At 35.7% G+C, this 19,251-nt stretch overlaps 1 protein-coding gene across 3 annotated transcripts in view; it reads right to left on the bottom strand.

Annotated features, from left to right (window-relative positions):
• The window catches only part of CTNNA3 (catenin alpha 3), a 1,783,100-nt gene that overhangs the window by 1,280,028 nt on the left and 483,821 nt on the right, over positions 1-19,251 (bottom strand). The window lies entirely within an intron of this gene.

Consider the following 19,251-nt stretch of genomic DNA (forward strand, 5'->3'; position numbering starts at 1 on the left):
CTCGACTGGTTCACACATAATGCTATGTAGTGATTATTATTCTGATAACTAATGAAAGTGATGCAATTGTGAGCATTTGTTCTAGCCTCAGACAGACCTGGATTCAGATCTTACCTTTTCCCCTCATGCAGATATCTTACACTTGCTGAGCCTCAACCTCTTGACCTATAAGAGCAGAATATTAATATTGCCTGTGTTGTAAAACTGTTGAAAGAATGATATAAATGCTTAATACACTGACTGGAGCATATTAACTGTTATTTACAATAGTAACTTTTACAGACTGCACTGTTTACACAATATTTTCATGTATCTCATCCTGATAGCACCATGAGGAAGTAGGCAGCAAGGTATTAATAACCACACATTTCAGCTGATGATGAGTAAGGCTGAAAGGCTGTCTTACCCAAGGTCATAGAGCAAATAAATAATGACATTCAGATAAGTATCCAGGTCTTTCAATACCAGATTTAATACTATTTTCATTATGTCTCACTTTAAATCATAAACTTTAGTTAACTTTAACACTAACATATCAAAGTAAATTCTGAATTTTAATTATTTAATTTAAAACATAAAACTGCTTCTTCCTGTTGATCTATTATAACTTCCAGCTATTTCCAGCTATTAGAACTTGACATGGTATTTTTAAGGTTTCCATTAGACGTATCTTTAGGTAATAGGAGTCAAGATAATCTAAAGCCTTGTAAGAAAAGATGGAGGGTATATGCTGCTCTAAGGGTCTTTTATTAAAATACTCCAAAGAGGAAGTCTTTCCAAGATTAGGCATAATGTGAGAATTGAAGAAAGAGATAGTGTAGAATAAAAGCTCTCGGAAGAACCCTTAACATGAAATGCAATCACATAATGATCTTCAGAGTGTGAAAGTCTGAGTGTGAATCTACACACAAACACACTGTGTGAAGATATAAGATCTTCCTAGTGTATAATCTTATGTATAAGATTATAGATGTGTATATGTATGTTGTATAGATAGAGGTGTGTATGTATGTAAATAAGTAAGTGTATGTGTGTGTTTATATATAAAATCTTATACTGATCATTGTGTTACATTACATTCTGATAAACATTTGGGGATTGAAAGTAGCCAGGATACAATTTTAAAAGTCACAACTGGGCCGGGCGCGGTGGCTCACGCCTGTAATCCCAGCACTTTGGGAGGCCGAGACGGGTGCATCACGAGGTCAGGAGATCGAGACCATCCTGGCTAACATGGTGAAACCCCATCTCTACTAAAAATATACAAAAAAAAACTAGCTGGGCGAGGTGGTGGGCGCCTGTAGTCCCAGCTACTCGGGAGGCTGAGGCAGGAGAATGGCGGGAACCCCGGAGACGGAGCTTGCAGTGAGCTGAGATCTGGCCACTGCACTCCAGCCTGGGCAACAGAGTGAGACTCCATCTCAAAAAAAAAAAAAAAAAAAAAAAAAAAAAAAAGTCACAACTGTAGAGTCAAGCTAGGAAGAGAAAATTATTATAGAAAAAGAAATAATTTTAAAACAATTTTTTTAAAAAATGGTACTATGTAATGTCCTCTTACTATAAAATGTGAGGGGACTCCAAAAAGTTCATGTAAAAACTGGAGTTAAAATATAAAAATAAAAACTATAAACTTAATTTCTCAACATAAGCTCCATCAAGTTCACGAAATTTATGCAAGTGATGATACTACTAGCTATTTAGTCCACCTCTAAAGAACTGAAGCTTCTGGGAATGTATCTATATCAATGCAGTCTTTTCTACATTATTAAAACTGAAGAAAAATAGATGCCCTTTACAATTTTTTTAAGATTAGGAAGCAAAAAGGAGTCAGAAGGAGCCAAATCGGGACTGTAACATGGATGCCTAATAATTTCCCATGTAAACTCTTGAAAATTGCTCTTGTTTAACAAGAGGAATAAGCACGAGTATTATTGTGGTGGAGAAGGACTCTCTGGTGAGGCTTTTATGGGCATTTTTCTGCTAATGCTTTGGCCAACTCTCTTAAAACACTCTTATAATAAGTAGTTATCATTCTTTGGCCTCCCAGCAAATTAACAGACAAAATGTCTTGAGAATCCCAAACACTATTGCCATGACCTTTTCTCTTGACTGGTCCAATTTTGCTTTGACTGGATTACTTCCACCTCTTGGTAGCTATTGTTTGACTGTGCTGTGCCTTAGGGATCGTACCGGTAAAGCCATGTTCTACCTCCTTTTACATTTCTTTGGAGAAACGCTTCAGGATCTTGATATCAATTGCTTAAAAAATTTCTGCTGAAAGCTCTGCTCTTATCTGCAGCTTCTCTGGGAGCAACATTTTTGACACTCATTAAGTAGAAATTTGGCTCAACTTTAATATTTTAGTCATAACTGCATAAGCTGAAGCGATTGAGATGTCTATGTTGTTGGCTATTGTTTGTGCTGTTAATAGTCCTTTTCAATTAAGACATGAACAAGATTAATTTTTTCCTCACAAATTGATGTGGATGGTCTGCCACCTTGAGCTTCATCTTTGACATCATCTCATCCCTTACTAAAATGAGTTATCCACTTGTAAACTGCTGATTTCTTTGAGGCATTGTCCCTATAAACCTTTTATAAAGCATCAATGATTTCACCATTCTTTTGCCACATCTTCACCATATATTTAATATTTGTTCTTGCTTCATTTTTATCAGAATTCACATTGCTGATAGAGGTTCTTCAAACTGATGTTTTATCTTTCTTAGTGCCTCAAACTAAATCCCATTCAGACATGTTAAAACAAGTTCGTATGAGTTTATTTTGGTGGAAAAAAATGTTGAAATTCATGCATAGTTTTTTTTTTAATACACATTCTTCATGAACTTTTTGAAGGCCCCTTATAAAATGTAAAATGTAAACTAGAATATAGATCTGATATAAAATTGGTTAAATATCTTAAAAGCATGCAGGAGAATTCTTACTTTCCTGACTCTTTTCTTCCTATTCTTTCTTTCTTTTTTTTTAGACAAAGTCTCGCTCTGTCACCAGGCTTGAGTGCAGTGGCGCGATCTCGGCTCACAGCAACCTCTGCCTCCCAAGTTCAAGCGATTCTCCCTGCCTCAGCCTCCCAAGTAGCTGGGACAACAGGCAAGCGTCACCACGTCTAGCTAATTTTTGTATTTTTAGTAGAGACAGGGTTTCACCATGTTTGCCAGGATGGTCTCAATCTCTTGACCATGTGATCCACCTGCCTCGGCCTCCCGAAGCGCTGGGATTACAGGCGTGAGCCACCACACCTGGCCTTTTCTTCCTGTTTTTCAATTCCTCTATTGAGTCTCTCCATTTTTCCATCTTACATGGAAAAAAAAATTTAAAAAACAACATGAAAGGAAATTAACTGTATAAAAAGCAAATTTAACATTTTCTTTACCTAGTAGATATTATTTTTGATGAAACCATAATCCCTATCATGGGCTTGGTCATCAGTTAAGGCTTCATTCATCTAAGTCTTCCCCTTTATTTCATTTGCCACTTTTACCACATCTTTCTTTGGCTCACTCATTTAGTATAGACTTTCCACTCCAATGTTTCATAACAAAAATTAAACCATTTAGGCCGGGCGTGGTGGCTCACGCCTGTAATCCCAGCATTTTGGGAGGTCGAGGCGGGCAGATCACGAGGTCAGGAGTGCAAGATCAGCTTGGCCAACATGGTGAAATCCCGTCTCTAGTAAAAATACAAAAATTAGCTGGGCATGGTAGCGTTTCTGTAATCCCAGCTACTCGGGAGGCTGAGGCAGGAGAATTGCTGGAACCAGGACCCAGGAGGCGGAAGTTGCAGTAAGCTGAGATCACGCCAGTGCACTCCAGCGTAGGCTACAGAGCAAGACACCATCTCACAAAAAAAAAAAAAATTAAACCATTTAAAACCTCTTTGGAAATGTACCTCCAGTGTGGCATCATTAAGAAAAGACTATGCAAGCAATGTAATTACTCTTTAATTGCTCTAATGCAATTAGAAGATGTGATAGAAGCAGTCAATGTGTCTCCAGCATTGTGACAATAGGAAAAACTGATTACATTTCAAATCTGTTTGTTGTAAGTACTAGAAGAAAAAACTGCTGTGATTTTACGTGTTCTGGCTATGATTTCATGTTAGCAAATGGCCTGTATTGTAGAATTAAGTTCACTCTAGTTTCTGCTCTACAGGGTCATTCCTCAAACTATCTCAGCATTTGGAATTTAACATGCTTGACCTTTAAGATTTCTGATTCTTCAAGCTCATCTGAACTCAAATCATTGTCTGTTCTGACATCTGATACCTATAGGCAGAGCTCTTGATTTTGCCTAAAACAATTGTCCTACTATTCCATCTTATTAAGGTTTCACTGACTTTGTCACCAAATCAATAAAAAGACAAGAATTTTTTTAAAGTAAATCGAATGTCCTGTGAAATGGCACTGGATTTGTTTAAGACCAACTGAAATAAATTTTTACCTCTTCTGATGCACCATAGCTATGTTAAAACAGTATTTCAGTGTGTTTCATGGCATTAATCCCATGAAAGACAATCAATAGGATATTGTTTTTTTCAGGATGCCACTCCATTGAAATAGAAAATATTTTTCCTTTTTTAAAGTTCCACTCAATGTATACTTACCTCCTTAATACTTTGATTGCTGACAGAACATTATTTTAATGTAATTAAGAGTCCCAACTCCATATTCTTCTGTTAGATTATTTTGTTTAAAAGATTAAGTATAGCTAGAAATTTAGAACCCAGGTCTAAGAAGCAGATAGCCTGTGTTTGAATCCTGGCCCATAGCTATAAACAAATATATCTGTACTAATATCACCCTCTATATTTTTATCTCTTTCTGGATATCTTATAATTTATTTGATTAATAAATTTCATTCCTTATTTTTCTTCCTACCACTTCTTTTCAAAATTAAAGACTTTAAGTAGCTTGCCCAGGATCACTCAGCTAATAAGTAGTGGAGGGAAGAGTCTGTCCAAATCTGTCGACTTCCAGTTCCATGCTATAACTACCATGCAATGCTGCTTTTGTTGTCTTATTTAATCATTACCAACCATTTTGTGGCATGTTATCATCATTAATTTATACATGTGAAAACCGAGAGTAAGCAAGATTAAGTAAGTTGTCTAATAATCCCCTTAAAAGAGAAGATGTAGGATTCAAATCCAATTTTATATAACTACCAAATCCATACACTTTCTACTACTCTGGGGAAACTGAGATGAGACCACCTGGCAAACTTCTTCATTCACCTGAATCTCATCATGTTTTTCCACTCATTTCTTCTCCTCCTTGTCTTCAAGGAAGACATAGTCTTTCTCTCTCATTCACCTCTCTCTTTCTCTCTCTCTCTCTCTTTCTCTTTCTCTCTCTCTTATCTCCCCTTTGTTTCTTTCTTTTTTGAAAAAAATTTGAGGAATGTCTCATTCTGTCACCCAGGCTGGAGTGCAGTTGTGCAATCATGGCTCACTGCAGCTTTGACCTCCCTAGCTCAGGTGATCTTCCCAACTCAGCCTCCAGAGTAACTGGAATCACAGGTGTGTGCCACCCCACTTAGCTAGATTTTTGTACTTTTTGTAAAGATGGGGTTTCACCATGTTGCTCAGGCTGGTCTCAAACTCCTGAGTTCAGGCAATGCACCTGCCTTGACCTCCCAAGGTGCTGGGATTACAGGTGTGAGCCACTGTGCCCAGCCTTCCCCTTTATTTTCAAGGCTATCTTCTCCTCATCACAAATCCCAAGTACTCTTCAATTATTCCTTCCTTACATTTTGAGTCTCTTAAAGAGCCTACTATGTGCCAGGTACTGTGCTAGGAATTGGTAATAGAATGGTGAGGATCCCTGCCCTCCTCACAGGGCTCACATCTCAGAACTGACAACTATTAACCAAAAAAAATCACAAAAATACATAACCACAATGTGGATGTGTTGTATAAATAAAAAGAGTAGTTAGTTAAGTACAGATTGACCAGGCGTAAGTCTGGACAATTAAATGCAGAATCAAAATGGTTAAAGGCAAAGCAGGGCTAGGCACAGTGACTCACGCCTGTAATCCCAGCACTTTGGGGGCAGAGGTGGGCCAATTGCTCGAGCCCAGGAGTTCAACATCAGCCTGGGCAACACAGTGAAACCTGTCTCTACAAAAAATATAAAAATTAGCTGGGCAAGGTGGCACATCCCTGTATTCCCAACTACTCAGGAGGCTGAGGTGGGAGGATCATTTGAGCTTGGCAAACCAGTCATTCATAGAATTCTCAGGGAGGGATTTAGATCCACAGAACTTGGAATGGAAAGTTATAGGTAATCTTGTTGGCAAAGATGTAGAGAAAAGGGGAATCCTTATATACTGCTGGTAGAAATATAAACTGATACAGCTATCATGAAAAACAGCTGGAGGTTCCTTTAAAAATTGAAAATAGAACTAATCAGCAATCCCACTACTGTGTATATATCCAAAGGAAATGAAATCAGTATGTCAAAGAGATATCTGTACTCTCATGTTCACTGCAGCATTATTCACAATAGCCAACATATGGAATCACCCTAAGTGTCTACCAATGGCCGAATGGATAAAGAAAATGTAGTATATATGCAATGGAATACTATTCAACCTTTACAAAGAAAAAAATTTACAGGGTGCCATAAGTCATGCCTATAATTGCAGCACTTTGGGAGGCTGAGGTGGGTGGCTGGTTTGAGTCCAGGAGTTCGAGATCAGCCTGGGCAACATGGCAAAACCTCATCTCTACAAAATATACAAAAATTACCCAGGCGTGGTGGTGCATGCCTGTAGTTCCAGCTACTAGGAAGGCTGAGGTGGGATAATTGTTTAAGCCCAAGAAGTCAAGGTTGCCGTGAGCTGTGAGCATGCCGCTACAAGCTAGCCTGCGTGACAGAGTGAGACCCTGTTACAAAAAAAAAAAAAAAAAAAAAAAAAAAAAACAGAAAATTCTGTCATTTGCAGCAACATGGATAAGCCTAGAAGACATTATGTTACATGAAATAAGCCATGCACAGAAATACAAATACCACGTGATCTTACTTATATGTAAAATCTAAAAGAATCTAACTCAGACACAGAGTGGAGTGGTGGTTACCAGGGGTTGGGGGCAGGCAGGGACAGGACTCAGGAGATGCTGGTCAAAAGATTCAAAATTTTAGTTTGACGGGAGGAATAAATTCAAGAAATCTATTGTATAACTTGGTAACTATAGTTAATAATAATGCACTATATACTTGAAAATTGCTGAGAGTAGATATTAAGTGTTCTCACCACAAAAAAATAGTATGTGAGGTAGTGCATATGTTAATTAGTTTGATTTAGCCACTGAATGATGTATATGTATTTCAAAACATCACGTTATATACCACAAATATATATAATTTTTATTCACTAATTTAAAAATTTTTAAATGAACTGCTAAAAAACAGTCTGGATGTGATCTTATCCAGATTTTATGTTATCAAGTCTACCTGAACAGGTATCAGCATTATAATTATAGAACTAGAAGCAGAAAGACTGAAACTTGAAAACAAGCCAAATTGAAGAGAGGTACTTTACATCTGAGTAGACAAAAAAACTGCGTCAAAGGTAGGGAAGGGATCTGTGAAACCAGGAGAATATATATTTCATCCATCTGTAGGAGTTTTGAAAAATCTGACACTATGAAAGAATGATTAAAGTTAAATTAAATTGGCACACATCAATATTTTAAAATACAAAAGATGTATACTACCCACAGAATGAAAGTATGAGAACCAATTCAAATGGTGATGTGGGGAATGTCTTATATTAAATCATTTAATGGAGAAGATGTAGTTTAAGCATTGCTTATCATTTTTGGTTTTGGTTGTAGCCTAAAGACTATCTTTCAGAAAAGAACTTATAACATAAGGATTATTTTAATCAATATGACTTATAGTGAAAGAAAACTCTATGGCCTCTAGAAACAGAAATAATTGCTACATCTTGAGAAGATTGAGATCATAGCTCTGTATGTATTTGAGTGAACAATGTGGGATGAATCTATATATAATAGCTTGAAAAATTACCAGAATATATGATAAAATATAAAACAACAGTGGCAGGATGATATATATAATGATATCATACATATTTTTAAAATGAGCACACAACACTTTATATTTTCTCTGAGTGCATATATGTATATGAGAGCCTAGGAAAAAACTAAAGGAAACATACCAATACCATAGCAATTATTATTTTGGGGGGAGGATGAGACAAGAACCCAAACTGGGGTAGTAAGGTTTTAATTTTTAATAACTAGGCTTCATTACATATTACTTATAAAAATCCAAAGTAATTAAAAATTCAAATGGTTAAATTTTAAAAAAGATAATTATGGATCAAACATTTATTATTCTTTTAGATTCAAGTATTAATCAACTAATTTTTCTGGAATCAAATAGACAAAATGCTTTCTTTGTTTACCAGAATGAATATAATATTGTTTTATAAATTAATCAGTTGCAAGAATTTCAATTTTGTTATGTTGGGTTTACACTGTTTAAACTATTACAAATATGTTTGGCTAATAAATGTCTGTTAAAAAATAAAGACATCAAGAGAGTGAAAAAGCAAGACACAGACTGGGAGAAAATATTTGTAAAAGGCATATCTGATAAAGGATATTATCGAAAACATATGAAAGACTCTTAAAACTCAACTATAAATAAATAGCCTGATTTTTAAAAATAAGCCAATGACCTGAACAGATAATTCACTTAAAAATATATACAGATAGAAAATAAGCATAAATCATAAGGGAGATGCAAAGTAAAACAGTAATGATATACCACTACACATCTATTAGAATGGCCAAATTCCAGAACACTGACTACACCAAATGCTGGCAAGAATGTGGAGTAATACAAACTCTCATTCATTGCTGAGGGGAATGCAAAGTGATAAAGCCACTTTGAAAGACACTTTGGCAGTTTCTTACAAAATCAGACATATTCTCCCACTCTCACCATTTCTACTTAATATATTCCTGAAAGTCCTAGCCAGAGCAATTAAGCAAGAGAAAGAAATAAAAGGCATACAAATTAGGGGAAAAAATAAGTAAAATTTTCTCTGTTTGCAGATTATATAATATTATGCATAGAAAACTCAAAGACTCAACCAAAAACCTATTAGAACTAACAAACAAATTCAATAAAGTTGCAGGATACAAACCCAAATTATAAAAATCAGTTGCATTTCTATATGCTAACAACAAACTATCTGAAAAAAAAAAAACAATGCAATGTATATGAGCATCAAAAATATAAGCCACTTAGAAACAAATTGAACCACAGATATGAAAGATCTGTGGTTACATTAAAAATTACAAGGCATTGATGAAAAAAATTGAAGACACAAACAAATGAAAAAGTACCCTGATGTTCATGGATCAAAATAATTAGTACTGTTAAATGTCTATATTACCCAAAGTGATCTACAGAGTCAAAACAATCTATTCAAAATTCTAACAGTATTCTTCAAAGAAATAGAAAAAACAATTCTAACATTCATACAAAACCACAAAAGACCACAAATACCCAAACAATCTTAAGAACAAAACTGAAGGGATCACACTTCCTGATTTCAAAGTATATTACAAAGCTTATAGCAATCAAAACAGCATAGTACTAGTATAAAAACATACATAAACACCATTGGAATAGAATTAAGAGCCCAGGAATAAACACACACATATACAGTCAACTAATATTCGATAAAAGCACAATGGGGAAAGAATAGTCTCTTCAATAAATGGTGCTGGGAAAACTGAATATTTACATACAAAAATAAAATAAAATTGGACCCTTACCTACATCACTCACAAAAATTAATTTGAAATGGATAAAAGACATAACTGTAATACCTGAAACTATAAAACTCCTAGAAGAAAACAGTGGGTAAAAGATTCTTGACATTGGTCTCGACAATGTCTTTTTGGATGACACCAAAAGCACAAGGAACAAAAGCAAAAAGATTTAAGTAGGACTACATCAAACTAAAAATCTTCTGCAAAGCAAACAACCAACAAAATGAAAAGGCAACACACAGAAAGAATGGGAGAAAATATTTGCAGACCACGTATTCAATATGGGGTTAATATCCAAAATATAGTAGGAACTCACACCACTCAATAACAATATAATAATAACAATAATCCAATTAAAAATAAGTAAAGGCCCTGAATAGACATTTCTGAAAAGAAAACACACAAAAGGCCAATAGTGCATCAAAAGATCTTCAATAGCACTGATCATCAAGGGAAATACAACTCAAAACCACAATGAGATATTACCTCAGACTTGTTAGGATGGATATTATTAAAAAGACAAGCGATAATACGTATTTGAGAGGATGTGGAGAAAAGGGAACTTTTGCACACTGTTGGTGGGAATGTAAATTGATACAGTCATTATGAAAAAAAGTGGGGAGATTCCTCAAAAATTAAATATATAACTACCATAAGATCTAGCAATTCCACTTCTGAATTTATATCTGAAGGAACTAAGTAACTCAAAGAGACATCTGCACTCCCACATTCATTCCATCATTATCACAATAGCCAAAACATGGCAACTACCTAAGTGTCTGTAAATGAATGAATGAATAAAGAAATGGTCATATATATGTATATATACAACTGCTTACAATAGAATAGTATTCAGCCATAAGAAATGAAGGAAATCTTGCCATTTGTGGATGAACCTGGAGGGCATTTTGCTAAGTGAAATCAGCCAGACACAGAAAGACAAATACAATATGATATCACTTATATGTAAAATCAAACAGTTTTGATTTGACATAAATCATAAAAACAGAGTGAAGCAGCAGTTGGCAAGGATGAGAGGGTGTGGGAAATGGGGAGATGTTGACCAATGGGGGCAAACTTTCAGTTATAAGATAAACAAGCTCTGGGGATCCAATGTACAACATAGATGGTAATGGATATGTTAATTAATATGATTGGAGTAATAATTACACAATGCACATGTATATAAAATCATCACATTGTATACCTTTAATATATACATTCTTTGTCAATTGAATATTTAAAATTGTTTTAATTCAAATTTTTAAAACAAAACAATTATTTTAAAAACTTTTGGCTTTGCAGATGCTGCCGCCGAGGAAATTCCTGCACTACTAGCCATGGTCAACCCTACCGTGTTCTTCCACATTGCCGTCAATGGCGAGCCCTTGGGCCACGTCTCCTTCGAGCTGTTTGCAGACAAGTTTCCAAAGACAGCAGAAAATTTTCGTGCTCTGAGCACTGGAGAGAAAGGATTTGGTTATAAGGGTTCCTGCTTTCACAGAATTATTCCAGGGTTTATGTGTCAGGGTGATGACTTCACACACCATAATGGCACTGGTGGCAAGTCCATCTATGGGGAGAAATTTGAAGATGAGAACTTCATCCTAAAGCATACAGGTCCTGGCATCTTGTCCATGGCAAATGCTGGACCCAACACAAATGGTTCCCAGTTTTTCATCTGCACTGCCAAGACTGAGTGGTTGGATGGCAAGCATGTGGTCTTTGGCAAAGTGAAAGAAGGCATGAATATTGTGGAGGCCATGGAGTGCTTTGGATCCAGGAATGGCAAGACCAGCAAGAAGATCACCACTGCTGACTGTGGACAACTCGAATAAGTTTGACTTGTGTTTCATCTTAACCACCAGACCATTCCTTCTGTAGCCCAGGAGAGCACCCCTCCACCCCATTTGCTCGCAGTATCCTAGAATCTTTGTGCTCTCGCTGCAGTTCCCTTTGGGTTCCATGTTTTCCTTGTTCTCTCCCATGCCTAGCTGGATTGCAGAGTTAAGTTTATGATTATGAAATAAAAACTAAATAACAAAAAAATAATAATAATAATAAATAAAAATAAAAAATAAAAACTTTTAAGTCGGGGTACCTGTTCAGGTTTGTTATACAGGTAAACTTGTGTCATGAGGGTTTGTTATACAGATTATTTTGTCACCAGGTATTAAGCCTAGTACCCATTCATTATCTTCCTGAACCTCTCCCTCCTCCTACCCTCCGCCCCCTATTAGGCAGCAGTGTCTGTTGTTTCCCTTTATGTGTTCTCATCATTTAGCTCCCACTTAAAAATGAGAGAATGCAGTATTTGGTTTTCTGTTACTGCTTCGGTTTGCTCAGGAGAATGGCCTCCAGCTCCATCCATGTTCCTGCAAAGGACATAATCTCACTCTTTCTATGGTTGCATAGTATTCCATGATATATGTGTATGAGATTTTCTTTATCCAGTCTATCATTGGTGGGCATTTAGTTTGATTCCATGTCTTTGCTCTTATGAATAGTGCTGCAATGAACATATGTGTGCATGTGTCTTTATGATAGAATGATTTATATTCCTTTGGGTCAAATAGAATTTCTGTTTTTAGGTACTGAGGAATTGACACACTACTCTCCACAATGGTTGAACTAATTTAGGCTCCCACTAGCAGTGTATAAGTGTTCCTTTTGCTCCACAACCTCGCCAACATCTGTTATTTTTTTACTTTAGATAATAGCCATTCTGACTGGTGTCAGATGATATCTCATTGTAGTTTTGATCTGCATTTCTCTAAGATCAGTGACGCTGAGCTTTTTTAAAACTATGTTTGTTGGCTACATGTATGCCTTCTTTTGAAATGTGTCTGTTCATGTCCTTTGCCCACTTTTTAATGGGGTTGTTGGAAAACAAATTGAACATACTTTACAATATAACCCAGCAATTGCACTTCTTGGTATTTGCCCAAATGAGTCAAAAACATGTCTACACAAAAACCTTCACATGGATGTTTATAGCAGCTTATTCATAACTGCCAAAACTTGGAAGCAACCAAGAGGTCCTTTAGTAGGTAAATGGATAAACTGTGGTACATCCAGACAATGGAATATTATTCAGCACTAAAAATAAATGAGATACCAAGCCACAAAAAGACATAGAGGAAACTTAAATGCATATTACTACATGAAAGAATCCCATACGAAAATGGTGCATCCTGTGTAATTCCAACTATAGTATATGACATTCTAAAAAGGGAAAAACTATGGAGACAGTAAGAAGTCAGTGGTTGCCAGCAGTTAGCAAGGAGGGACGGGGGAACAGGCAGAGAACAGAGAATTTTTAAAGCAGTAAAAATACTCTACATGATAATAATGGTGGATGAATTTCATTATACATTTTTCCAAGCCCACAGAATGTACAACACTAAGGGTGAACTCTAATATAAACTAGACATTGTGGGTGATAACAACATGTCAGTTTAGGTTCATCAATTGTAACAAATGCACCACATTTGGGGGATATTGATAATGGGGAGACCATCCATGTGTAGGAGCAGGGGATCAGAACACAATGGGGGAAATCTCTGTACATTTCTCTCAATTTTGTTGTTAATCTAAAACTGCTCTAAAAAAAAGTCTTAAAAATAAGAAAAAAATTAGTATTACAGAAAAGTCATCTAGCCTTTCTTTAACACTAAAGGGTTGGAAGCCTTTTATTTAATACTAATATTCCCTATAAGGAATCTGTACTCCATGTAAGGTTGCTGATTTTATATCTTAGGATGGGAAGAATCAAAATGGAATATCTGGTGGCCAGAAACCAAAATCACTTAAAATTAGCAGGGCTGACAGCAAAAGAACAAAGGAGTCCAGTCCATTTAAAGGAGCTCATACTATCTAGTTCCTGATAAATTGAGTATTATTTGGACATGTTGAGTCTGGGGAGCCATTAATTCACAATGCTACTCAAAAGGTAAATTATAAAAACATTTTTACTAATGGGATAAATATGGATACTTATCTTTAAAAAAAAAAGAAGAAGAAAATAAAGACATATGACCTAAAAGTATCAGGGCTTTCTTTTTCAGTGGAGCTCTGGAGTCAGAAAAACTGAACATGAATTTTGGTCCCCTACTCACATTGGGAAAGTGGTTTCAACTGCTGAAGCCTTTATTCCATCCCTGGTAGAATGAGGAAAATAAAACCTACGCCTACCATATAGAACTTTAGTTAATGTAGCTTTATAACGTGTTTTAATATCTGGGGTGGGCGGGCGGAATAGGCTCCACCTCAGTGGTTTCCTTGCTAATGTTATTTTCTGCATTTAAATGCACTACCATCTATACCTGATGAATAAAACCATAGACCCATATGAAGGAAGCAGCTTTTCCTAAACAGAACACTCCAATAGACCATACAGATGTGTATCATTCCACCAATATTTATTAATCATCCAATATATTTCAGATTCTGAACAAGGCTGCGATCATGCCTTACCAGGACATGCAGAACTTATACACAATCTTAAACAAGCTGAAGCACAAAATCAATATTTTGGTTGGAAAAAGTTTTCTGTATTTTAATAACATGATGGAATAAATGCTATTCATCATTCACATACTCTATATTCTCTGATGGGATTGACCTGATTTACACTGAAAATACTCAAAATCTTACACCTATTCTCCAAAGTGAAATTGCCTATCAAACAAGATGCAGCTATGATTATAATCAAGTACCGACATTCTTCACAAAAACATATGCTATGCTTCGCGTTGAGAGCAGCAGAAATAATAAGCACATAGCATAAGTAATGTTTCTCAAGCAACTACATTATCAATCTTCAGAATGAGTGATAAAAGTGGAATGAAATTTTTCCTTATGATTACCAACAGAAAATGCTATTGAGAGAGCTCACAGACTCCCTTTTGTGTAGTATATTTCTTGTTTTAATGCATTTCCACTTAATCTAAAGAATAGAAGCTTTAGATACAAAAAGTCTTTTTAAAAAGGCAAAATATGAAAAATAAACTAAATTAGCAAGATGATCAACACAAATTATTTGTAGTACTTTGGCAAATTAGTGTAATCTACACATACAAATTTAAATACATACTTAGCTATAGTAAGTCAAAGGGTACCTAACTTGCATTTTGTTGTATATCAATTAGCACAACAGAAAAAAAGCAAATATTTTAGATACTCAATATACTTATCAATTAAATATAATACATACATACTCCTTTAAAAATCTTCTAAGTAATGAACATATACCATTTAAATAGCCCTAATACTGTAACGATGGTTAAACCAGAACAGTGATAAAAATTTCATTCATCTGCTTTCACTCATTTCACCTAAGGTAGTAACCTCTTCTCCTAGGCATATTTCTGTCAGTTAAGTTAAGCAAACCAGTCTATGCACAGCACCACACATCGTGAATTCTTTCAGTTTTATCTTTTTATATCAATAATATGATAAACCTTGACGGATTCTCCTATTTTCACAACCTCCGTATAAAAGGATAGTAACACAAGCACCTCCAGGAATCTGTCGATTTTGTTGTGATATTGAATATTATATTGAATTAATCTTACCATAATATTGTAGATTGAGGCAATATATATTAATGAAGGAGCCTTTGTGATTGATTATCTGTTTGGAAAGATGTGTTTACATGTTTGTGTTTTATAAGGTCTGTATTTAAAATGTGTAAAAAATCCTAAAAATATAGAAGCAACAGTGATTAACTTATTCTGTCTACGTTGAACTTAGAGAAAATACAGATGATTTTTATACACAATGAGATTGTTATTAAAAATAAAGTATATGCCCCAATATTTTTAAGTATATTAAATCTTAATTTCTCAGTAATGTCACACGTGTCCCACCTTCTATGTCCATGAGGTTTATGATTCCGAGCCTAAATGACTACAAATCTGCAAAATTTAAACAAACATTTGAATAGTTCCTGTCATTTCTGAGGTTTATGTCAATTGGTATTCCCGTGGAGTTCTCCCAGAAAACAATTCATCAACAAAGAAGAAAAGGTACACAGGGGGCAAACGGAAAAAATAAGTAATCCCAATTGTGCTCTATTTCTGTTTGATTCTACCTTTCACTTCTGTCTATAATTATGTCCTTTGGGAGAAACAGCAGGTTAAGCACAAGCCCTGGATTCATGGGTGAATTGTGCACCAGAGTAGAGCATTAAAACAAGTAGCCGATATGGCGCAGTCATAGCTTGCAACTGTAAAACTCTCAAAGTCATGTCTGCTCTAGAATTCCTTAACAATGATGAGTGTGAAAATGACTGCTGGGTGGTGACAACTTCTCAATAACAGCATCCTTAAGATATTCTTGATGTGGTCCCTGATGTCTTCCCCATATTCTCTAGAGTACTGCTGTTTAAGGATTCTGGGTATTCTGAACATTTTGAAGTTACAACCAACTAAAGATGTTCTTGGCATGAAAAGAGTTAAAAATCTCCTCTTTTCCTACAGTTTAATATCCAGTTAAATAGAAATTAACTCAAATGTTTCTAAGTCATTTTCCAGTTAACTAGGGCTTAAGAAAAAAATTGCTCTAGTCATTGTGTTTAATTTTACTTTAGGACATATGAACCTATAAGTGCCATAAAATCATCATTTTGGAGTCTACATAAAGCTATATTGTCTTGGTAAGAAATTGCGAAGAAACTGTATTGACTCTAAAGTACACTCTGGAGTACTGTCCAAAAGAGTATTCTATGTTGATGAAAATTTTCTGTATCTGCAATGGTAAACATAGTAGCTACTGAACATCTGAAATTTGGATAGTACAAGTAAGAAACTGAATTTTTAGTTTATTTAATTATAACTAATTTAATTTTAAATTGAAAAGCCACATGTGAGTAGTGGTTACCACATTGAACAGCACAACTCTTGAAGTTGATTTTCATTTTATTTTCCATATGAGATTATGCAAGGCTTGTGTGGCTAGGATTTAGAAATACGGAGCATCAGTGGGAAGATAGGGAACACATACTCTGAGAAAAAAGAACTCTGAGAAGGAAAATGGAAAGGGTGATCAAAGGCAACATTCATCTATTTCACAGTTTAATTCATTCTGCTCCATTTTATATCCTTCTCTTATTAACGAAGGATGTTGCTGGTACTGTTCTTATAAAGTGTCGATGCAAGACTGAAAATGTCAGTCCCTGGCTTAATATCCTTTCCAAATTGAGAACACCTGTAGAAAAATCAACTGTTCATGCACTTTACACTGTTCAGATCTTTTTGCTTTGCTAGTTATATAATGACATACTCAAAAGTTGGTCAGAAAAATGTTAAACCAAGATCATTCCTTCTGCTATACTTTGATATTTATAGTCTTTAAAATTTTTACCAAAGAGCCTTATTTTTTCCCTTGGTGCTTTATCAATATGATTTACATTTTTCATTCTATGAAGGAACAAGAACATGTGCAATATAGGAAGGATGGAAAGATGGAGGAGGAGAAAGGAAGGAGAGAAAGAGGAGGGAGATGTAAAAAAAATAAGGTAAAGGGGGAAGGGAAAGAGGAAAGGGGATGAAAGGAGTGTGGAGAAGGGGACTGACAGGACAGAAGAGGAGGAATGGAGAAAAGAGATCGGAAAAGAGAAAAAGTGACAAAAAAAAGAAAGTAAAAGAGAAGAAACAGTTTGCTAAAGGCTCTTGTGTCATTCACATTGACAGTACTAAAACCAATATGCTTCTGTGTTTCATGATTCAAAAGAACATTTAAGTGATAAAGGGATAACTGTGGAGGTACCTGACAATTTAGCCAAATAAAAATCCAGCTTTCATCACTATAGAAAATTGTAAATGACTACAAGTTTTCTCTTTTTTGATTTTTTTTTTTTTTTTTTTTTTTTTTGAGACGGAGTCTCACTCTGTTGTCCAGGCTGGAATGCAGTGGCACAATCTTGGCTCTCTGCAACCTCCACCTCCCGAGTTCAAGCAATTCTTCTGCCTGAGCCTCCCTAGTAGCTGGGACTACAGGTGCCCACCACCACGCCTGGCTAACTTTTTGTATTTTTAGTAGAGACAGGATTTCACCGTGTTAGCCAGGATGGTCTCGATCTCCTGACCTCATGATCCACCCGCCTCGGCCTCCCAAAGTGCTGGGATTACTGGCATGCGCTACCACGCCCAGGCTTGGTTTTTGTATTTTTATAAAGTGCAGGTGTTCAGCATGTCCCTTCCTGAACTTTACAACATTCACATAGCTTTGGCAAATGGGATGTGAAACAACATTCAAAATGACATTAATGTTGAAAGAATAGTATCATTCATAACTATTTTTCAAGTAGATATTGATCTTATGCAGTGGGATGTGCTATTAAAGAGCATAAACTACACCTTTTAAATTTAACAATACATAATGCCATCGAGGAAAATCCCATCACCGAACACCATTCCAGACTTTTCTTATCAGGATATTATAAAAACACTACTTAACTATTATGACTACCAAGCAAAAGTATGGTAAGAACACTTTGTCCCTTTTCTTTGCAGACAGGAAAAATCCATTGAATATGAAGGCCAAAATCTCTGAGAAGGAGTGCTTCATCTAGAGAGACAAGCAGGGGCACATATCACAATAGCTAACAGGAGAGATATATTGGGTCCTGATGAAAACTAATATAGGAAGAAATGGGCTGAATTTTTTCTGCACCCTGGATGAGAAATGATTAAATTTAAAGGGTTTTTTAATTAACTTAGTTGTGACCTTGCCTGCTATTCCATATTTGAAGATCTGGTGGTGGGAAAGTATGTAGAAACTTCAAAATATGCTCAGGAATGCATGATTTAAAAATAGAAACTCTTACTATTGATAAAAAGAAAAGAGCATCCAACTTCTCAATTTAAGGGGACTTCTAAAGTAAAGAAGGGCCGTTTAATACTCTCTAAAGAAGGCACAAAATTCCAATAGAACCAAGACTCTTGGTTGATACCGCCTCTGCATCAGCACCAAAATTCTCCCTCTAACCATGGGTGGTTCCAAGGAGGCACCTTGGTAAACTGCAGCCTGCCTGAATGAGGTAAAGTGATCCCATCTCCAAATCAACCCACACAAGGAAGGCCAGGAGTAGGAGTCTATATCAAGTCAAAATTCTTTAATGCTTTCCCAAGCTCAAGCCATGACCCCCAAATATGCCCACAAGTCATATACCAGGTAAACAATACTGTTCAGCCCATTGCCCTTTCCTCATTAACGCCCCCAAAGCCCAAAATACAGTCATGCATGTACTTTTCATTCACTTTTACAAAAAACAACTGTAATGTGAACACCATACACATTACACCTTGTTACAAATATTTTAAGCCCTATATTTAGGTTAGAAATATTAAGACTTAGAAATTCATAAGTATTAGAAAGTATCAACTAAAATGGACTATTCTCACTACCTTCAGT

Source organism: Rhinopithecus roxellana, chromosome 11 (genome assembly GCF_007565055.1).
Source record: "Rhinopithecus roxellana isolate Shanxi Qingling chromosome 11, ASM756505v1, whole genome shotgun sequence".
Taxonomy (NCBI): domain Eukaryota; kingdom Metazoa; phylum Chordata; class Mammalia; order Primates; family Cercopithecidae; genus Rhinopithecus; species Rhinopithecus roxellana.